Source organism: Delphinapterus leucas, chromosome 17, assembly GCF_059928025.1.
Source record: "Delphinapterus leucas isolate spDelLeu-1000000601 "Yukka" chromosome 17, BTC_Dleu_Yukka2, whole genome shotgun sequence".
In the NCBI taxonomy this organism is placed as follows: Eukaryota; Metazoa; Chordata; class Mammalia; order Artiodactyla; family Monodontidae; genus Delphinapterus; species Delphinapterus leucas.
The window spans coordinates 38876791-38900927 of NC_143145.1; the positions used below are offsets into that span (position 1 = coordinate 38876791).

Genomic DNA, 24137 nt, shown 5'->3' on the forward strand with positions numbered 1-24137 from the left:
AAAGTCTGAAATTTTATTTCCTAGCCAGTGGAAAGCCACTGAAGGTCTTTAGGTTGGAAAATGACGTGATGAAAAGTGTTTTAAGTATATTAATTTTGATGGTAGCATGCAGGATTGATTGACAGAAAAAGACTAGAGGTAGGGGAAAATCAGGTATGTGAAACAGACTTGAAATAATAGGGTAATAAAATGGAAAAGAACCAAACAACAAAAACAAGGATAGATGTAGGAGACACTAGAAAGGTTGTTAATCAACAGAAACAGCCGACATACTGGGTTAAAGAGTACTATATTGGTTAAGATGAGGAGCTAAATAATAGAAGGTGAAATTTAAGAAAAAAAAGAGGAAGGAAAGTGTCCTCACAGCTGGAAAGAGGCTCCAAGAGATCATAGAACCGGATTTAATTTTAAATGCAGACATTTCTTTTCTGACTTATACAGGGCATGTAGCCTTAAAAAGGGAAAGCAGAGGGGGAGGAATGACTAGAGCAGGAGTTCTTTCTTCCCCAACATTTACTACACCTGTCAACTGCTCAGCCCTCTTCATCACCTTGAGGAAAGTGAAAAATGTTTGCAATAGCTACTGAGGGAATGCAAATGGGAATAAATAAGACATGAATAAAGGAAGGATTGCCAGGAGATGAACAAAGAATTTGCTAAGAGTAGTAGTGAGTGTGTTTAAAAAAAAAAAAAAGAAAAGAAAGGAAAAGAAAAGTGTGTAAGAGAGGTTAGAAGAGAGTAGGAAAAGAGGAAGCAGAGGTAGGACAAAGTGTAAAGGGTTTGATGGAATACTTTGCTTACAAAGTAAGGAAATGGACGAAAAGCAAAGAGATTTCTACTTAAGACACCAGCTGGTATTGATAAGGGAAATCTGGTCTTACTCATTCCATCATACATTAGATATAGAATGTTAAAAATGTGACTCATCAAAGTGTAAAAGCGTGCTAAGGTTTATGTGTTTATCTCCCCTCTTTATGATGTATCTCAAGGATACCTTCCAAGAGAACTAGATTTTATGTGATTCCTATGTCTATTCAATAGAAGTTGCTTAAAACTACCCAAAGTCATTTTGACCATGTTTCTAGGACATAGAAGGCTTCTCTTTCTGCCGTGAGAAAAAGAGGTTTCAAAAAAGAAAAATGAAAGTGAATACTTCGTTGTCTTTTGCAGTATTCAGAGCGGATTCCTAAAGGACAAAACTTATTCAGAGAGACACCTGCTAGGCAGATGTGCGGAGTAGGAAGCATTCTTTATCTTAAAGCCTGTATGCAACTTAATTGGTGTATTTTCTTTAGCATTTGTCTTTTAGATTTTCTGTGAATTGGTTGTTTCCTGTTACGTTCTTGGATGTAAGGAGCTGATAAGAGAAATAATTTGTGATTTCACCAACTTGAGGGTAGCATAAAGATAGGATAAAATATATTTAGGCTAACTGAACCAATTATTTTAACTCTACTAAAAAAGTTCTGTTTAGGGTGTGGCTGTGAAGATTTCTAAAACAAATGTAAAAGGCAAATCTGTTTATTATAGCACTAGTCAAATGTTTCAGTTTTTGTTAGAATTATTTCCAAACAGCCTTAGCATCCAGATTGTTTAGTGTTAAATGGAGAGCATGTAGATCATGTTTTGCAGAAATTACACTATCATTCATACATAAATAGATACATTTTGGGTAATGTAAAGATTTTGGAATAAGAACAAAAACTTTAAAAGCCATCTGTTAACCCACTATATTGGTTCCAAATTTTAAAAAAAGAAATTGGATTGACAATAGTTGCTAGTATAAGAGGAATTAGGTAAATCAGTTATTTTTTTGTTTTTGACTCAAACTGAATTGTAAGGTAATGTTTTTGGATTTCTGTGATTCTTAAATATTCAGTTTGTGTTGTTCCTTTGAGCTAAGGGACCCAAAAATCCTCCAGGGCAGCACTTGGAGAAACAGTCTCAATAATTGTGGCAGAAGGGAAAAAAAAGTCCTCTCCTTCAAGTACACATGTGCCTTGAACTTTCCTGAGTTTTTTTTACAACTCTACCTCTGACTCTGGATTGGAAAATCAGTATGGTGATAGGGAAAACCCCACAAAACCCAAAAAACCTCACCGCTGCAAAATGCAGAAAGCAGTGAACCTGCAGAAGGTAGCAAACCTGCTGCTGGAGCCTTAGGGGCATTTTAGGCATCTTTCTTAGGATCTTTTCACCCTGCTAGAGCAGCCAGCGGCTGTGGAGCATAATAAGTGGTGGAACACAGGAGCCCCCGCAAAGGCTTGTAGTGAAGCCAAGCCTTTGGAAAGCCCTGAGGAACACAGGCCCTGTAGGAAGCCTGGAGGTAAAAACTTAAGCCAAGAGCATCTGCCAGTTTTCACCAGTGTAGCAGTACGCTACCACCTGCTTTCTCTACTTAAATACCGAGAGTGCTTTTGCTCTTTAAAGAGGTGCTGGCTCCAGGTTTCTTTTGTGGTGCACTCCTTAGTCAAAGAACTTCTTGTTCTCTTCAGGCCCCACTTGTATGGACTGAGGAAACCAGCTGAGTGAAGCACTTAAGCATATTGTCATCGATTAGTTTTGCGTTAATTAAATGATTATTGTCAAGTATTTCCAGATGTTTGGAAGAGTATTAACAGAGTATGAAAAGATAACTGTAGATATTTCAGGTTTATTTCTTCTGGGGTAAAGAAGAAATAAACACAAAATCTCAAATGCTTTAGTGGGTAGCCCTGGATAAGAGTCTATGATTACAGGTGCACATGTGGCATGAACTTGAGCGTATGTGGCCCATTGTACTTTCACTACTCTTTCCTTACAGAGCCAACAGGAAATTAAAATTAATGCGAACCCTGCACTTTGAAATACTTGCAGAATTCTGGACTCGTGCAGTCCGTCGCCAGCTCACGAAATCTGTGCTGGCACTTGTATCCAGCAGATGGTGTGGCATGTGCACAGTTGTAGCATGTGATTGTCTAGGTCCATGCAGAATTTTTATAAGATTTTGACCATCAATCTCCTTAGGCGTTTAAGACCGTCATAACCTTTGTTTTGAAAGGAGAGTGGCCTTCCTCAAAGATAAGTGTTTATATACGAGTAGGAAAAAAATGTTAATAGTCACCGGTCAACTACACTGAAGTTGATTCTGTAGTAGTTAAAGGCAACAAAAACTTTAGTGTCTCTAAACTACCACACTGTTTTTTTCTCGGTATAATTTAATCCATTTGGCCACCTAAGGTAGAGTGAGCATTCTGCTTGCTTATTCCTAAATATGCTGTTAAAGGCTTCAGAAATTGCAGGAAATTTTATTTGGTGGTTGTGTTTAGGCAAGATCTTCTGAAACATTAAGCTAATTCTGCTTATTTAGGTAATTAATGCCTTAAGTTAAAACTCACTCTATCATCATTTCCTTTACAAATTAAAGTGAGCAGGCCTGTACTTACTGGATTAATTAAGATAGAAAGCACAGGTGCAGTGTGTGGGTTCTGGTCACCGTGTTGGAATTTATTAAGCTGTTTAAAACACATGGCAAAGAGAAAAATGGCCTTCCAAAAAGAGTTCTGAAAAGCATAAACTTTCCTCATAGTAATTTATTCTTTTAAAAATGTCGTTTATCTAGAAGATTGTGTTGAGAAATTGGCTACTTTACATTTTAAAACAAAGATGTTGATACTCCAAGCATATGTTATGGCTAATGTTGATGTCTGAGGAAGTTATTTTGACTATGTGCACTGTTTGTTCATAGCCTCATTTTGAATGTTTAGTCAGTAAGCAGTGGAGACTGTTGGGTGATTATGTGAAAAGAGATGTTAAGAACCAATAATGGAATTTAGGATTATAGAGTGGACAATATAACTTATTGCCTTTTAATTTAAGACTGATGCCCCACAGTATTTACCTTTTAAATAAACCATTAGATTTCAAATAAGTTGTTAGGATTGATTGAACTAGTTATCAGTTTGTATTGACAACAGAAGAGTTCTTTTTCACTTTAACTGTCATAAATGAAATTTCTTTAAGTCTGAAAGTGTGTTTGTACTTTCATACTTAATTCAGGTTTTCAGAATATACATAGTAGTTTAGTGTTAGAGCCCTTTCCGTAACTGATCCCATCATAACTTCCTGATATAGATCTTTCACAGTTACAAGTACATAGTTCTTTTGGGGTCTATTAGATTTGTCGTCCTGGTTAAACTAATACACCTTTCTCTCTTGTCCTGATATTAGCTTGGGACCTTTTTCTATTCTACCTCTCAGTTATTAAAAGTAGAAAACTTCCATTAGGTTGCGTCCTTCAGATTAGAAGACATTCCAGTAAATAACAGCTTTTTAAAAATCAAAACCTTAGCTGTCTTGATTCAAAACCAAACTAGTTTTGTTTTATAATTTTGTCCATCAATAGCAGAAACGTCTTCCCAGAAATATAGACAGACCTTACAGAGATAAGCGAAAGAGGTTATCAAACTAACGTACAGTAGCAGATAAAAGAATTTTGGTACAGGGATATCTTAATTATATTGATTTACTTTTAAGAAACATTTACATGGCTTTTAACAAAGGAACTTTTTTTTCTTCGTGATTTAAGTAATGGTGCATGTTAAATTTGATATGCAGTATACTGATGTAATTAAAGCTGTTATTTATTAAGGTGCCTTATAAAAGTCTCAGCAACCTGAGTTAGAGTATCAAGTTGTAATTCCACAAGCCTTCAATTTAGTTTTTAGCTCTCTCTTAATATGAGAATGCTAATTAAGCTATATAATAGTCAAAGCTACAAATATATAAATATGCAAAAAGCTAATGACCAGCCATTACTAGCTAGTCAAATGAAATGAGTGGTCAGTTGTGGATTATCGTTGCTATGGAAGAAAGTTCTAAAGCAGATAGTCATTTTCATGATTATAATCTTTTTTTAAAATTTATTTAACTTATTTTTTTGGCTGTGTTGGGTCTTCGTTGCTGCGTGGGGGCTTTCTCTAGTTGCGGTGAGTGGGGGCTACTCTTCGTTGTGGTGCTTGGGCTCTAGGTGCACAGGCTTCAGTAGTTGTGGCTCATGGGCTCTAGAGCGCAAGCTCAGTAGTTGTGGCGCATGGGCTTAGTTGCTCCGCGGCATGTGGGATCTTCCCGGACCAGGGCTCAAACCTGTGTCCCCTGCATTGGCAGGCGGATTCTTAACCACTGAGCCACCAGGGAAGCCCATGATTATAATCTTTGATGAAAAAAATGTACTGTCTTTAACGCATTAGAACTTTAATGATGGTACAAAACTCCTGAAAATTGCCTTACTTTGATTTTAAACATTTAATCATTCTTACCCTGACTGTGAACATTGAAAGACTTTCCCTTAGCATATCTTATAAGGCATAATAGAAGAAAGATACAATTAAGTTCCCCTTTGATTTGCAGAAATCAGTGAATTACAACTAATATCTGCAAATTCTACTCTTCCATTTTTCCTTTATTACAGAATTATAGGTATAGTCTTCCAGAAAAATATTCTTTAAATAACTGAAATTAATAAATTATCCAACCCTGACCAGTGTAGTAGTCATCATTTAACAGCAGCTCTTTAGGTATGCTAAAAAGTCACCTTTTTGTTGTCATTTTTAAAGCATTTTCCATAACTTAGTCAACCTTTGAGCTTCTTTCTGTTTTTTTATATCAGTTGCCCTCACCTGTAAGAATTTCCTCCTTGTCTACAATCATTTATACTTTTTTTTTCTCTTGACTCCACACTGAAACTCTGAGGCTTCCATTCATTTGGGTTCTATTCCGCATTTTGCTGTGACTCATGATAGGATGCTTCATTAAGTTTAAAATGTCAGCATCTGAGATGGTTTTTCTAACTAACCAGTTCTTTAAGTTCAAAGTGGTAAGTGCAGTTTTGTCTACATGTGTAGTTTTACTGCTCAGCATTTTCCCCGTCCTTTGTGATTCAGACCAAGATAGTGGAATTAGAGAAGAGAGATTAGACTATTTAAGAAATAGCCTAGATTTAAGAATCATCTGGATATGATAACCAGTTGTATATAGGGGAGCTGAATGAAGAAAAAGTTTTCTGATTTAGAGAATTAGATTGATGATGTTGCCATTGTTTGAGATACAGAACAGAAAAGGAGGACAGAAGGGGTTTCAGAGGTTGGGTGCAGAGGTTGAGCTAATTCTGTTGTGGATGTATTATTAAGTTTTTAATGTCTGGAGGACATATAAGTACACTAGGTAGTTGAAAATACAGGATGAAGCTATGGATTTGGGAATATTTGGCTTAGAGTACGTGAGATCTTCCAGAGAGAGCCTTGCAGTAAGGAGAGGAAGTTACCGAAAGTGGGTTTCTAGGGAATCCCAAATATAAGATGGGCAGAGAATGAGCAGTGAGCAGAGGAGACCGGCTTTATCTAGCTTTGGATATAAGTTGAGTCAAGCTTAAGCAGGCAGATAACAGCTGTCCCTTGAGAATTTACCATGGCTGAAATTTTACTTGTTTAATTGGGGAGTAGGTCACCCTAAACTTGAACTTAAAGAATAGTTTCAGCTACCAAGTATTTTGTTATCAGCTCTTTGAGGATTCATCCTGGTACCATGATTCATGCTGCTACAGTTTAAAATGTAAGCACTTTTTAAACAGTTACAACTCATTGGGTATGAACCTAAAATGGCTTTTTCTCCAGACCTACTTTGAACAATGGATACACTCTCTAATCTCCCTTTTCTGCTCCTTAACTATGCCTTTGGACAGATGCTACAAGTTTCTGGTCACTTTTGGTTAGTAAAAGTCTGACTAGTTTAAAATTTCAAGCTTAAATATGATTTAAATCTCACCTGATCGTTCCCTACTCTGTGTCTCAGGGCAGGCTACCTAAGTCAGGGGTCCACAACCGGTACCGGTCTGTGGCCTGTAGGAACCGGGCCACACAGCAGGAGTGGCAGGTGAGCAAGGGAACCTTCATCTGTATTTACAGCCACTCCCCATCGCTCGCATTACCACCTCCTGTCAGATCAGTGGCGACATTAGATTCTCATAGGAGCGTGAACCCTACTGTGAACTGTGCATGCGAGGGATCTAGGCTGTGTGCTCCTTGTGAGAATCTAATGCCTGATGATCTGAGGTGGAGCTGAGGAGGTGATGCTAGCACTGGGGAGCGGCTGCAAATACAGATTATCATTAGCAGAGAGGTTTGACTGCACAGAGACCATAATAAGTCAATTGCTTGCAGACTCATATCAAAACCCTATCAGTGAGTGGCAAGTGAAAACAAGCTCAGGGCCCCCGCTGATTCCTGCATTATGGTGAGTTGTATAATTATTTCATTATATACTACAATGTAATAATAATAGAAATAAAGTGCACAGTAAATGTAATGCGCTTGAATCATCCCCAAACCACCACCCCCCCCAAGTCCGTGGAAAAATTGTCTTCCACGAAACTGGTCCCTGGTGCCAAAAAGGTTAAGGACCGCTGACATTAGTGGTTTAAGACAGTTGACTGCTTTCTCCTCTCCTCGGTCTAGCTCTTGGAGAGATTGGCAGTGAGAGGGAGGGGGTGAGGAGCAGGTTAGAGGAAGGACAGAAGAGGCGGAGCTCATCATCTGAACCAGGTCATCTGAAGATGGTGGCTCCTTTTCTGGCTTTATCTGGTTCTAACTGCTGTAGAATGTCTCTACTAATGTCGCAATTTTCATGTGGACAGTATGTGTGGTTTTCTTGGGGTGATAGTTTTACCTTGCCTCCCTTTATCACTGAACTCTTTTTTAGAAATGGGCAACTGTTTCTCCAGTTCAAGCCCCTTTTCTAGTAATAGGGAATCACTGATTTCCATGGCTCCATATGAGGGAACATTTTTAACTGTGAAAATAAACAGAATTCATGCAAAAGAGCTTAGGAAAATTCAGGCCAAACACCATCATCTCCATTTATGGTTATTATTCTGAAAGGTTAAAAAAAAAATCACATGCATTTAAACAGCTAAAGGCTATTTTAAAATATACTTATGGAATTTTTCATCCCAGTTTCTGTTTCATAGCTAAAACATTAAAAACAGTATCATCTATATCAGTTTTCATGTTGGTAACAATTTAATGCATACCCTCTAAGTTAAATAAATATCTCTCTTTAGTCACCTTTATTTTGTAATTTAGGGAAAACCTGTTTTATATTAATATTTAAAATAAGTATCAAATAAAACCAGCTTCTAACAACAGAGCAAGTACTTTGAAAACAATTGGACTTTTCTATTCTAGGTTCTATGTTCTGTGTTCAGATTGATAATACATTTCCAGGGGAAAGTGGATTGTATTTATACATCCATATATTTCCCTGAATCATTTTTAGGAAGCTATTATTTTAATTCATAATGAATTCTGAAAAGAAACAGTAACAATATAAGAGAAGGCATTCAAGAAACATACCAGTTCATACTCTTACTGAATTTCATATTGATGTACTTAACCATATATTTGGCCTCTTGTATTTACAGTAGCATCAATCAGCACTCCTTTAAGGGAAAATATTTTAAAATACTTAAGCATGATTGTGTACATATTTATGTTCTTTTTATTTTTAGAATAAAGAGAAATTTCATTTAATTTTTTGCATCTCTAATAAATAAAAATAATCACAGGTGTATAAAATATGCAATAGCTACTTTGTATTTTTAAAATTAACTATCTTATATTTTAAAAGTTGTGAGATATATAAATATTAAATTATTAGATATTGCATTTGAAGTGATTCAAATGCAACACATATGAATAAGCAGTTGTCTCAGTAGACTTTATTCATTTACTTGTGTTTTAATTAGTATTTAATTACTATTAATTTCTAGTCCTCTACTTTAAAGACCCCTACTTTGAAATTTTATAGGGCTCAGTATTAAAGTATTTTATTAAATGGTAACCTAGAATAATTTCAAAAGAAAGGTTTAAAAAAGAAAAGCGCTAGGCTTTAAAATGAATTCTGTCATTATTGGTGTCCAGGTTATACACAAATATTTAAAAAATCAGAGAAGAAACTGGCAAAATGAAAGAATTCTCAATAGTCATCATTCTAATACATAATTTCTGTAATGAAGAAAGGATTACTGGGGACCCAAGGTACCATTTTCCTATGCTGCTATTAAGTATTATTTAGTAGTCAAATTCAACTTAATGCCTAATCCAGAGGCACACCACAAATACACAAGTCCTATTTTTGTGTGTGTCAGAAGACAGCTATGTGTGCTATTTTTTTTCTTTCCAATCTCTTAATCAGTTTCTCAAATAATTAGAAAAACTTTACCAGGCCAAAGGGCCCCATGTTCCCTACCCGCACCCACAGACTTTCCTTCTTTTTTTAGCCACTGTAACGTCAGGATTTTTAAAAAACTGTTAATAAATTCTAACTAGTTGTAAGACTTATTCATACATGCTCTCAATGATATTTTGAACTGCTAATCATTTATACAAAATATTTAAATCCAGTTTTTCACAGCCAGAATTCACATTTGAACAAATAAGAAAACAGCAGTATGAGAGTAAATATATCAAATTTATAATTCATCTTGTAAGTAATTAATTCTTGAAGAAAGTTGCTGGCAGTTGGGGATGGATGAAATGCTGTTTGCTCCAATTTTGCAAGTATCTGATTTGACTGGGTGGCAAACCAGCTGACTATATTAGACTCTAAAGCATAACAGCTACATAATAGATAAAATAGGATGCTCTTTATTCTGAGGGAGAGGGGAAGAGCAGACCACAATATAGGGATGTTGAACAAGTGGATCCCTTGACTGAGTTAGTTTCTAAAGGAAGGTGAAAAGGCCCACAGAGGGTACATAAAATACTTTTGCTGAATAAATGAAATGTTAAAAAACTAAAAAGGAGGTTTAATTGTTAGTATGTTACTCTAGAAAAACTTCTTAAATTAGACATTAAATATTAATTTATATTTAAGCCATGTGATCTCAAGTTAAGTCTCAAAAATATGAAGAATAACTTGTTCTAACCTCAATGTTAATCTTATTCATATTTTCCTATGTTCTGGAAATACTATTGATAACCTATTAATAATCTGCATAGTAGTCATCAAAGTGAACACAGGGTACATAGCTTATATAAAACAGCCTAAGTATTTTAGTGCTGTGAATCTAATCTAGATTTTTAAATGCATATACATTTTACACACACACACACACCCCTTTATTTGAAATTATTATGAGCATGAATTACATGTGTTATTTTTACAGGATTTAAAAGTAAAATAAAATTTACATCGATTTGCCAACCTTAAGACTGCTTAGGAAAATGTTAGAGAACAACCTAAGAAATTGCCATTTAACCTGTCTAAACATATTTTGTCCAAGTGAAGAGAAGGAAAGGTATTTTGTTCCTGTAATTATTGAATATTTTACTTTCTGGAAGTTCCTTTCCGTCACATGCTGAATCTCTAACAGGTTAGATCGTTAAGCAAACTTCTTAGACCAAAAAAAAGGCAGGTGATTAGGAAAAGACTTGATTGGACAAATTTGGGATGAGTTTTGGAAAGCTTTTTAATTTTTTAGATCAATTTCCCTGAGCTTTTGTTTACTTATTTTCTAAGGCATGTAAGAATACATCATTAGTTTTTTTTTAACATCTTTATTGTAGTATAATTGCTTTACAATGTTGTGTTAGTTTCTGCTGTACAACAAAGTGAATCAGCTATATGTATACATATATCCCCATATCCCCTCCCTCCCACCCTCCCTATCCCACCCCTCTAGGTCATCACAAAGCATCGAGCTGATCTCCTTGTGCTATGCAGCTGCTTCCCACTAGCCATCCATTTTACATTTGGTAGTGTATATATGTCAATACTACTGTCTCACTTCGTCCCAGATTCCCCTTCCCACCCTGTGTCCTCACGTCCGTTCTCTACGTCTGAGTCTTTGTTCCTGCCCTGCCACTAGGTTTATCAGTACCGTTTTTTCTAGATTCCATATATGTGCGTTAGCATCCGGTATTTGTTTTACTCTTTCTGACTTACTTCACTCTGTGTGACAGACTCTAGGTCCATCCACCTCACTACAAATAACTCAATTTCATTTCTTTTTATGGCTGAGTAATATTCCATTGTATATATGTGCCGCATCTTCTTTATCCATTCATCGTTGATGGACATTTAGGTCACTTCCATGTCCTGGCTATTATTGTAAATAGCGCTGCAGTGAACATTGCAATACACGTCTCTTTTTGAATTACGGTTTTCTCAGGGTATTTGCCCAGTAGTGGGATTGCTGGGTCATATGGTAGTTCTATTTTTAGTTTTTTAAGGAACCTCCATACTGTTCTTCATCGTGGCTCTATCAATTTACGTTCCCACCAACAGTGCAGGAGGGTTCCCTTTTCTCCACACCCTCTCCACGTTTATTGTTTGTAGATTTTTTGATGATGGCCATTCTGACCGGTGTGAGGCGATACCTCATTGTAGTTTTGATTTGCATTTCTCTCATGATTAGTGATGTTGAGCATCTTTTCATGTGTTTGTTGGCCATCTGTATGTCTACTTCGGAGAAATGTCTACATGTCTTCTGCCCGTTTTTGGATTGGGTAGTTTGTTTTTTTGATATTGAACTGCATGAGCTGTGTTATTTTGGAGATTAATCCTTTGTCAATTGCTTCGTTTACATCCTTATTGTTTTTTGGGTTTTTTTGGGTTTTTTTGCGGTACGCGGGCCTCTCACTGCTGTGGCCTCTCTCGTTGCGGAGCACAGGCTCCGGACCCGTAGGCTCAGCGGCCATGGCTCACAGGCCCAACCGCTCCGTGGCATATGGGATCTTCCCGGACCAGGGCACGAACCCGTGTCCCCTGCATCGGCAGGCGGACTGTCAACCACTGCGCCACCAGGGAAGCCCTACATCCTTAGTTTTTAACTGGACCTTTCCTATTTTTTTTTCATCTTAAAAGAGATCAAGACCATACAGTTCAAATATTTATTGGGCACGCTTTTTAGAGTATGTCTATCAATAATTTTGCTTTAATTATTTTCTGTCAGATTTTGATAGTAATTCTTAGTCCTAAATTGTTAGAATTTTATTTTAAATTTATTTTCTTAAAATCTTTTCCTTAAATTATGTCTTGTTTTTAACTAATTTAAAAGTAATCAGCCACAAGTATTTCTTTTTAATTTTATAGCAATATTACTGAGATGTAATTTACATACCATACAATTCACCCATTTGAACTATACAACAGATTGGATTCTTTTTTTTCTGTAGTATATAGACAGTTGTGCAACTATCACCACAATCAATTTTAGAATGTTTTCATCACCCCAAAAAGAAACCCTGTACTCATTAGCAGTCACTCCTCATTTTGCCATAGTGTCCCCCTCTCCCCTGTCCCTGGCAGCCGTTAATCTACTTTCTGTCTCTACAAGTTTGCCTATCTTGATATTTTATATAAATGGCATCACACAATATGAGCCACAACTATTTTTTCTACCTTTCTACTAGATAGGTGATTACAGTAGGAGGATGACTATACACATATATATATTTTGTAGTGAAGTATAGTTAATTTACAATGTTGTATTAGTTTCAGGGGTACATCAAAGTGATTCAGTTATACATACATATGTATATGTATGTATGCTTTTTCAGATTCTTTTCGATTACAGGTTATTACAAGATACTGAATATAGTTCCCTGTGCTATACAGTAGATCGTTGTTGTTTATCTAGTTTATGTATAGTAGTGTGTATATGTTAATCCCAACCTCCTAATTTATCTGTCCCCACACTACTATACCCTTTGGTAACCATAAGTTTGTTTTCTATGTCTGTGAGTCTATTTCTGTTTTATAAAGAAGTTCATTTGTATCATTTTTTTAGATTCCACCTATAAGTGATATTATTTGATATTTGTCTCTGTCTGACTCACTTCACTTGGTATGATGATCTTTAGGTCCATCCATGTTGCTGCAGATGGCATTATTTTATTCTTTTTTATGGCTGAGTAATATTACACTGTATATATATATATACCACATCTTAACCCATTCATCTGTCAGTGGACATTTAGGTTGTTTCCATGTTTTGGCTATTGTAGATAGTGCTGCTATGAACATTGGGGTGCATGTATCTTTTCAAATTAGAGTTTTCTCTGGATATATACCCAGGAGTGGGATTGCAGTATCACATGGTAACTCTATTTTTAGTTTTCTAAGGAACCTGCTTATTGTTTTCCATAGTGGCTGCACCAATTTACATTCCCACCAGCAGTGTAGGAGGGTTCCTTCTTCTCCACATCCTCTCCAGCATTTATTGTTTGTAGACTTTTTAGTGTTGGCCATTCAGACTGGTGTGAGGTGATACCTCATTGTAGTTTTGATTTGCATTTCTCTAATAACAGCAATATTGAGCATCTTTTCATGTGCCTGTTGGCCATCTGTATGTCTTCTTTGGAGAAATGTCTGTTTAGGTATTCTGCCCATTTTTTGATTGGGTTGTTTTTTTCTTTTATATATTAAGCTGTATGAGCTGTTGGTATATTTCGGAAATTAATTCCTTGTCAGTAGCATCATCTGCAAATATTTTCTCCCAGTCTGTAGGTTGTCTTTTCGTTTTGTTTATAGTTTCCTTTGGTGTTCAAAAGCTTTTAAGTTTAATTAGGTCCCATTTGTTTATTTTTGTTTTTATTTCCATTTCTCTAGGAGGTGGGTCAAAAAATATCTCGCTGTGATTTATGTCAAAGAGTGTTCTGCCTATGTTTTCCTCTAGGAGTTTTATAGTGTCCAGTCTTACATTTAGGCCTTTAATACATTTTGGGTTTGTTTTTGTACATGGTGTTAGAGAATGTTCTCATTTCATTCTTTTATATGTAGCTGTCCAGTTTTCCTAGCACCGCTTATTGAAGAGACTGTCTTTTCTCCATTGTATATTCCTGCCTCCTTTGTCATAGATTAATTGGCCATAGGAGTGTGGTTTTATTTCTGGGCTCTCTATTCTGTTCCATTGATCTATGTGTCTCTTGTTGTGCCAGTACCTTACTTTTTTGATTACTGTAGCTTTGTTATATAGTTCAAAGTCAGAGAGCATGATTCTTCCAGCTTCGTTCTTCATTCTCAAGATTGTTTTGGTTGTCCAGGGGCCTTTGTGTTTCCATACAAATTAAAAAAATTTTTGCTCTAGTTCTGTGAAAAATGCCATTTGTAATTTGTTAGGGATTGCACTGAATCTGTAGATCGCCTTGAGTAGTATGGTCATTTTAACAGTATTGATTCTTCCAATCCAAGAACACAGTATATCTTTCCATCTGTTTTTGTTGTCTTCATTTTCTTTCATCAGAGTCTTAAGTTTTCTGAGTACATGTCTTCTGCCTCCTTAGTTAGATTTCTTACTAGGTATTTTATTCTTTTTTATGTGATGATAAATGGGGTTGTTTCCTTAATTTCTCTTTCTGATGTTTTGCTGTTAGTGTGTAGAAATGCAACAGATTTCTGTGGTTAATTTTGTATCCAGGGACTTCCCAGGTGGCACAGTGGTTGAGAATCCACTTGCCATTGCAGGGGACACGGGTTTGATCCCTGGTCTGGGAAGATCCCACATGCCGTGGAGCATCTAAGCCCGTGCGCCACAACTACTGAGCCTGCGCTCTAGAGCCCGCATGCTGAAACTACTGAAGCCCGGGTGCCTAGAGCCCGCGCTCCACAACAAGAGAAGCCACTGAAATGAGAAGCCCACGCACTGCAATGAAGAGTAACACCCACTCGCTGCAACTAGAGAAAGCCTACACGCAGCAACGAAGACCTAACACGGCCTAAATAAATAAATTTATTAAAAATTTTTTTTTTGTATCCAGCAACTTTACTGAATTCTTTGATGTGCTCTAGTACTTTTCTGGTAACATCTTCAGGATTTTCTGTGTATAGCATCATGTCATCTGCAAACCGTTTTACTTCTTTTCCCATTTGGATTCCTTTAATTTCTTTTTCTTCTCTGATTGCCATGGCTAGGACTTCCGAAACTATGTTGAATAAAAGTGACAAGAGTGGACATCCTTGTCTTGTTCCTGATCTTAGAGAAGAAAATGCTTTCAGCTTTTCACCATTGAGTATGATATTAGCTGTGGGTTTGTCATATATGGCCTTTATTATGTTGAGGTATGTTCCCTCTATGCCCAGTTTCTGAAGAGTTTTTTTAAATCATAAATGGATGTCGAATTTTATTAAAAGCTTTTTCTGCATCTGTTGAGATGATCATATGGTTTTTATTCTTCAATTTGTTAATGTGGTGTATCACATTGATTGATATGCAAATCTTGAAAAATCCTTGCATCCCTGGAATAAATCCCACTTGATCATGGTGTATGATCCTTTTAATGTATTGTTGGATTTGGTTTGCTAACATTTTGTTGAGGATTTTTGCATCTGTGTGCATCAGTGATATTGGCCTGTAATTTTCTTTTCTTCGTGTGATATCTTTGTCTGGTTTTGGTATCAGGGTGACAGTGGCCTCATAGAATGAGTTCAGAAGTGTCCTTCCTTGCCAGTTCTTTTGGAAGAGTTTCAGAAGGATAGGTGGTAACTCCTCTCTAAATGTTTGCTAGAATTCACCTGTGAAGCCATCTGGTCCAGACTTTGGTTTGTTGGGAGTTTTTAAATTACTGATTCAATTTTAGTGCTGGTAATGGGTCTGTTCTTATTTTCTATTTCTTCCTGGTTCAGTCTTGGGAGATCATACCTTTCTAAGAATTTATCCATTTCTTCTAGGTTCTCCAATTTATTGGCACATAGTTGTTCATAGTAGTCTCTTACGGTCCTTTGTATTTTTGTGGTATTGTTCGTAACTTCTCCTTTATCATTTCTGATTTTATTGATTGGACCCTCTCCCTTTTTTTCTTCGTGAGTCTGGCCAAAGGTTTATGAATTTTGTTTATCTTTTCAAAGAACCAGTTTAGTTTATTGATCTTTTCTATTTTTTTAGTCTCTTTCATTTCTTTCTGCTCTGAAAGCTTTATGATTTCTTTCCTTCTACTAACTTTGGGTTTTGTTTGTTCTTTCTCTAGTTGCTTTAGGCATAAGGTTAGGTTGTTTATTTGAGATTTTTCTTGTTTCCTGAGGTAAGCTTATATCACTATAAACTTCCCTTTTAGAACTGCTTTTGTTGTGTCCCATAGTTTTTGGATTGTTGTGTTTTCCTTTTCATTTATCTCTAGGTATTTTTGATTTCCTCTTTGATTTCTTCAATGATCTATTGGTTGTTTAGTAGCATATTGTTTAGCCTCCATGTGTTTGTGTTTTTTGCAGTTTTTTCCCTGTAGTTGATTTCTAGCCTTATAGCATTGTGGACAGAAAAGATGCTTGATGTGATTTCAGTTTTCTTATATTTACAAAAAGGCTTACTTTGTGGCCCAGCATGTGATCTATCCTGGAGAATGTTCCACGTGCACTTGAAAAGAATGTGTATTCTGTTGCTTCTGGATGAAATGCTCTATAAGTATCAGTTAAGTCCATCTGGTCTAATGTGTCTTTTAAGGCCTGTGTTTCTTTGTTGATTGCCTGTCTGATGATCTGTCCATTGATGTCAGTGGGGTGTTAAAGTCCCCCACTGTTATTGTGTTACTGTCAATTTCTCTTTTTATGTCTCTTAACATTTGTCTTATATATTGAGGTGCTCCTATGGTTGGGTGCACAAATATTTACAATTGTTATATCTTCTTCTTGGTTTGATCCTTTGATCGTTATGTAGTATCCTTGTCTCTTACAACAGTCTTTATTTTAAACGGACTATCTCCTTTGACTTAGGAATTTGCCAACTATAATAATAGATAATATAGAGTATTTCTTTAAAAACATAGATATAATTTTAAGTCTGAAATGAAATATTTTTAATTGGATTTTTCAGGACTTTACATACTGGGGCAATGAAATCTATTCACTATATATATAGGAAATTGGTTGTGATACATGTATGGTTATGCCGCAAGAGCCTAGTTCATCTTACATGGCAAGGGGTCTCAATCCACACTTATTTTTCCTGGACCTGGCTCAGGATGACAACTTTGTTACCTTGTCTCTTTTAAACTGACTTTGTAATGGAACCGCCCTGATCTCATTGTAGTCTGTTTACAGTGATCACACAGCGTGAGTTCTCCTGGACAGTTCTAATTTCAAATATTCTATTCTAGTGTCAAACCACATGTTGTGATTTTTTATTTAAAAATAAAAATTTCATAACGGTATATGTTGTTGGGAATTTGGCTCCACCCATCTTGGCCTAGTTAAACTTAGTCCATAAGTAATATTGGTGAGTTGTTGAAGTAAGTGAATATTTATTTCCTCAAAATATTTAGTGAATTTATTATGGGTAACCTTTCATTTAGGCATATTGTTGTGTATGTTTCCCAGGTTTTCTGTTCTTCACAAAATATATAGTCCCTATATTAGGTGATTTTATAGACTTAATGTTCATTTTCTTGGGCACAATAGTAGCATGTGGTAATGTAGGAAAACAACCTTATTCTCAGAAGATGCATGCTGAAGTATTTAGATGTAATGTGCCGTGTGATGTTCTGCATATACTTTCCAGTGGCTCAAAATAAAAATGTGTGTGTGTGTGTGTGTGTGTGTGTGTGTGTGTGTAGAAAGCAAGTGAGGAGATACAGTAAAATGTTAGTGTGTGTGTAGAAAGCAAGTGAGGAGGTACAGTAAAATGTTAACAGTTGAAGCAAAGCAGAAATTATATGGGTGTGTTCATTATACTACTACTTTAACTTTTCTATGAATATTTGGAATTTTTTATCATAAAGAGTTAGGGAAAATATATACACTCCCTTTCTGTAAATTATGCTCCTTTTTGTCAAGGTATGTAGCATTTTAAAATATTTGACCCAAGGCAACATATATAAATTATATTTATATTTCTACATTTGCTTTTATTTATATTTGTTTCTACCTTTACCTTTTATAATTGTATTTGTATTTATAGTCTTAAATTTTTTGCATCAAGCATTATATGTATAGTTTTAAGAATAGTTATACACATGCCCAAATACCCACCACCTAGGTCAGGCAATATAAATTACAGTTTCTTAGAAGCCCCCTGTTTGCCTTCCTGTCCCTATAGCAGTATCCACTATTCTTGCTTTTGTGGTAATTATTACTGTTCTCTTCTTTGTAGTTTTACCAACCAGGTGTATATATATATTTTTTTTCATTTATATATATCTGTTGATTTTTTTAAAAAAACTTTTGTTGAAGTATAGTTGATTTACAATATTATATTAGTTTCAGATGTACAACATAGTGATTTGATGTTTTTATAGATTATACTCCATTTAAAGTTATTACAAAATAATGTATTTCCCTGTGCTGTCAATATATCCTTGTTGCTTATTTACTTTATACATAGTAGTTTGTATCTCTTAATCCCATACTCTATCTTGCCCCTTCCTCCTTCCCTCTCCCCACTGGTAATCACTAGTTTATTCTCTATATCTGTGAATCTGTTTCTGTTTTGTTATATACATTTATTTGTTTTATTTTTCGATTCTACATATAATTGATAACATAGAGTATATGTCTTTCTCTGTCTGACTTATTTCACTAAGTATAATACCCTCTAGGTCCATCCACTTTGTATGCACTGTTGGTGGGAATGTAAGTTGCCACTGTGGAAAACAGTATGGAGTTTCCTCAAAAAAGTAAAAATAGAACTAACATATGATCCAGCAATTTCACTGCTGGGTATATGTCTGAAGAAAATGAAGACATTAGTTTGAAAAGATACATACACCCTAGTATTTATAACAGCATTATTTACAATGGCCAAGATATGGAAGCCTAAGTGGTCATCAAGAGATAAATGGATAAAGAAGATGTGATAGATAGATAGATAGATAGATTATAGACAGCCAGACACACACATGGTATATATATGATATATATATACACACAATATATATATGATATATATACACACACACAATGAAATATTACTTAGCCATAAAAAAGTATATATTCTTAAACAATATATTGTTTAGTCTTGCTGGATTTGACAATATATTATTTGGTCTTGCGGGATTTGAACTTTATATAAATGGAATAATATTTTGTGTATGCTTCTGTGATTTGCTCTAGGGTATACTTTTGAGGATCATGATCCCATTTTGATTTATGAAACTGTAGTTTATGCATTTTCGGTGCTATATAGTATTCCACTAAGTGATTTTTTTTTTTTTCTGTTTTATACATCCATTCTCTATTGACTAATATTTGAATCATTTCTCATCTTTAGCTATTACAGACAGTGCTGCTATGAACATTTTTATACATGTTTCCCAGAGAACAAGTGCAAGAATTTCATTATAGTATTTTCCAATAGGTGTTTAGAAATTGCTGAATAGTAGAATATTTGCATCTTCAACTTTACTCGATTATGCACGATTATTTTCCAAGGTGGGTGTACCAGTTTACATTAAGAGTTCCTGTTGCTCAGTACTCTTCGTTAATTTGCTGTTGCCAGGTTTTGAATTTTCACCAATCTGGTGGCTGTCAAATGATATTTCATTATCATATTTCCCTCACCACTAATGGGATTGAATATAATTTCATGTGGTTCCCATAGATTTTGGCCATTCTAATTTCCTCTTCAGTGAAGTGCTTGTTCAAGTCTTTTAGTTTTCTGTTAGAGTTATTTGTCTTTTCTTATTGCTTTATAGGAGCTGTTTATATATTCTGGATGTTGTTTGTTTTGTTTTGTTTCAGTTATATTGGTACAAATATCTTCTCCCATTTTGTGGCTTGTTATTTCACTGTGTAATTTTTTTTATGATAGACATTCTTAATTTTAATATAATTGGATTCAGTATTCTCTGTTAAGGTACACTCTTTCTGGGTCATATTTAAAATGACATAAATGTATCTTATTTGTTGAATTCTAAAATTTTACAGTTTTACCTTACACATTGTTTTTAGTTAGTAGACTTCATATTTTAGAGAAGTTTTAGGTTTACAGAAAAGGTGAGCAGAAAGTACAGAGTTTCCATGTTTTCCCTCTCTCTCCCCTCCACCCTGCAGTTTCCCCCAATTATTAACATCTTCTGTTAGTGTGGTATATTTGTTATAATTGATAAACAAATAGTGATACATTATTATTAACTAAAGTCCATAGTTTACATTAGGATTTACTCCTTGTGTTGTACGGTTCTGTAGATTTTGGCAAATGCATAATGTTGTGTAACCACCTTTATAGTTTCATGCAGAATAGCTTAACTGCTCTAAAATCCTTTGTGCTCCACCTATTCATCCCTCCCTCTTTTTCCTCAAACACCTGGCAATCACTGATCTTTTTACTGTCTCTGTAGTTTTTCTTTTCCAAAGTATTATATGATTGGAATCATATATAGTATGTAGCCTTTTCAGACTGGCATCTTTCACTTAGCAATATGCATGTAAGTTTTCTCCATGTCTTTTCATGGCTTGATAGCTCTTTTTTTTTAAATTGCTGAATAATATTCCATTGTATGGATGCCCCACAGTTTGTTTATCTGTTCACCTTTTGAAGGGCATCTACGTTGCTTTCAGTTTTTAGTGTTTATGAATAAAGCTGCTGTGAACATTCATGTGCATGCTTTTGTGTGTACGTAAATCAATCACTTTGGTTTTTGAGTCAGATAGGGGTCTAATTTTATAACTAGTTGGCTGGCATCATATACTGGAAAGTCCATTCTTTCTCCACTTTGTGAAATTCCATCTCTCTCATAGATCAAGTGTCTGTATGTGAAAGATTTCTATTTGGAGGCTCTGTCCTATCCCATTAGTCTGTTTGTTTAATTCACTATGAAATACCAGGGCCTTTGTTTGTATATACAAGTTGGGAGTTTGGGAGAGACATGTAGGCTGGATTTGGAGAGTCATCAGTATATGGATGGTATTCAAAGCCATGAGGTTGAATGGGATCTTCAAGGGACTCTTCAAATGAGTGAGTTTATATGGAAAAGAGAAGGAATCTGTATTAGTTTCCTATGGCTGTCGGAAAAAATGTGGTAATCAATTACCACAAACTTAGTGGCTTAAAACAATAGAAGTTTGTTTTTTTATTGTTCTGGAAGTCAGAAGTCTAAACTAAGTCTTACAGGGCTAAATTGTGCTATCAGCAGGACTGTGCTCCTTCTAGAGGCTTTCGCAGAGAGCCTGTTTCATTTTTGAACATCTAGAGCAGCATTCCTTGAAGCCTTGGTTCATAGCCCCTTTCTCCATCTTTAAAGCCACTGGAGTACACTAGCATCTTTTCTATCTTAACTGCTTCCTTCTGCTTCTGTCACATGACCTTTTTCATCTGTGTGGATTCTTCTTATGCCTCCTTTTTAAAAGGACACTTATGATTGCATTTAAGGCCCACCTAGGTATTCAAGGATAATCTTCCATCTCAAGATTATTAAGTTAATCACTTCTGCAAAGTCTTTGCCATGTAAAGTAATATTCATAGGTTCCAGGTATTAGGACATGGACATCTTGGGGGGCCTTTATACAGCTTACTGCGGTCTTCCCTGTGGCCCCCAAGGATTCATGTGTATCCACATGCAAAATACATTCACCCCAACCCAACATCTCCAAAGTCTCGACCCATTGTAGCATTCACTCAAAGTCCAAAATCTCATCTAAATATTATTAGCTTAGAAGTCCCAAATCTCATCACCTAAATCAGGTATGGTTATACTCTAGTTATGATCCATTCTGGAACAAAATTCCTCTCCATCATGGACCTGTTGAACTAGGAAACAAATTATATGCCCCCAGAATACAGTGGTGGGACAGGCATAAGATAACAGTTACAGTTATTTCAAAAGAGAGTCAATGGAAGGAAGAAAGGACTCACTGGTCCCAAGAAATTTTAAAATCCAGTATTGAAAATCTTACTAGGTTTCAAGGCCTGAGAGTAATCTTCTGTGACTTGAGGCTCTGCCCTCTGGGCCATATGTTCCACCCTCTGAGTCACCCTTCGTTTTTCTTGAAAGGTATCACATTTGTAGCTAAGTATTTTATCAACCTGTTTCCTGCTTGCAGAATTTTGGAAGTTCGACAGTCTTCCTGCATTTCATCCTATCCTTGATCCTTTTCAAGGCAAGCAGGTAGTGTTTCTGCTGGTATAACATTCTCAAAAATCTTGTGAGTTTCCTGTGTATGACACATTGTTTCACACCATTAAACAAGAAGTTTCTCCACAGATCTTTCCTGGATAATCCCATCACTGTTCCTGGCTTCTGTTGAGATGGTTGAGCGGATGCATGAATCACACACCTAATCTCTTCAACATTAGCAAAAGGTTGTCCAGCCACATCCTTGACCTTCTCTCCAGAACATGTTTTTCTAACAATGTATCTTCTAATTTGAACATCTTTTGAAATACAGATAGGCTGAGAATTTTCAAATCATCAAGTGCTGGTTTCTTTTTGCTTAGATTTTTGTTCATTTCTTCCCTCAATCTATCTCATTCCTCTTGCATTTTATTATAAGCTGTAAAAAGAATCCAGACTGCAGCTTAAGTGCTTTGCTTGGAAGTCTCCTCAGCTAAATGTCCAAGTCCATCATTTACAGTTTCTGCTCTCCACATAACTGCAAGACACAATTCAGTTAAGCTTTCTGCCACAATATAACAAAAATCACCTTTTCTTCAGTTTCTAATAAGATGTTTCTCATCTCTTTCTGAACCCTCAACAGCAGCATTATTCTGAGCCCTTACCAATTAAATTAGTTTACTATTACTTGTTTCCTATGGTTGCTATAACAAATTACCACAAGCTTAGTGGTTTAAAGCATAGAAATTTATTTTTTTATGGTTCTGGAGGTCAGAAATCCAAAATGTCTAATGGGACTAAATCAAGATTTCAGCAGGGCCACACTTTCCCCAGAGACTCTAGGAGAGAATTTGTTTCCTTGCCTTTTTCAACATCTAATTAGAGCTGTATTCCTTGCATTTCTTGTCTTGTAGTCCCTTCTTCTGTGTGAAATCTCCTTCTCCCTTCCTTATGTAGGAACACTTGTGATTGCATTCAGGGCTCATCCAGATAATTCAGAATGATTTCCCCATCTTTAGGATTTTAAATTAATCAACTTAATCACATTTCAGAGTCTTTGCCATATAAGGTAACATTCACAGGTTCCAGGAATTAGGACATGGTATCTTGAGGGATTATTATTCAGCCTACCACAAGGTTTAAGGATCGGTCCCCAGAGCATAGCAATGTTAAAAGATGGAGGAGAAGAGGAGGAACCAGCAAAAGAGACTGAAAAGGAACAATCAAGGAGGTAGGAAGATAGCCAGGAGAGTGTGGTATCCTGGAAGTTAAGTGAGGAAAATGTTCTAAAAGGAGGGAGTGATCAACTGGTTCAGATTCTGCTAAAGCTCAAGACGAGGACTGATCACTTACTATCGAATAGTTAGCAACAAAGGAGGTCCTTGGTGATCTTGACAAGCAGTTTAGCTTCATAAACCCTTTCAGTGCAAAAGATCCTCCCTAATCCCCCCAAAAAATGATAATGAAAAATTATTATAGTAACATGAAATGATTTATTTTATGAAGAAAATCTCTTGAAGGGCAAGGCCATGTCATGCTTTGTATAGTACCTACCAGAGTTCACCTCTACTCCTGGTTTTATCACTCAGTAGAGATAACATGTGACTACAGAATGGAACACAGGAACCAGTTTCTGGGATCTCTCCTCATTAGCAGCTTACTTAAGAGGTCCCCCCTCTTCCTCCTGCCCCATTCATACTAGAAGAACGTGATAATGGGGATTTTCTCTACTCCTGCCTCTGTCCAGATTTTCACATGGAGATTTGAAAGCTAAACGATTTGGGAGGGGTTTTTTTTTTTCCATATATTTTTAAAAATTCCATTCTAAGCTGTAGGTCTCCCTAACCGCTATGACTTTCTGAGCCTTAGTTCTCATTACTGTTCCTTCCCATCTTTTACGTACTTCTAGGCTTATTCTTCTTTTGAATTGTTTTAGTTCCCCAGCTCTCACTTTACAGAACCCACATCTAGTTTTTCATTTACTAGGCTGAAATGACCCTTATGACAGTCTTTTTTTTTTTTTTAACATCTTTAATGGAGTATAATTGCTTTACAATGGTGTGTTAGTTTCTGCTGTATAACAAAGTGAATCCGCTATATGTACACATATATCCCCATATCCCC

The 24137-nt window shown here is 35.9% G+C and overlaps 1 protein-coding gene across 2 annotated transcripts in view; it reads left to right on the plus strand.

Annotated features, from left to right (window-relative positions):
- Positions 1-24137, plus strand: part of STK3 (serine/threonine kinase 3) — a 324808-nt gene that overhangs the window by 255477 nt on the left and 45194 nt on the right. The window lies entirely within an intron of this gene.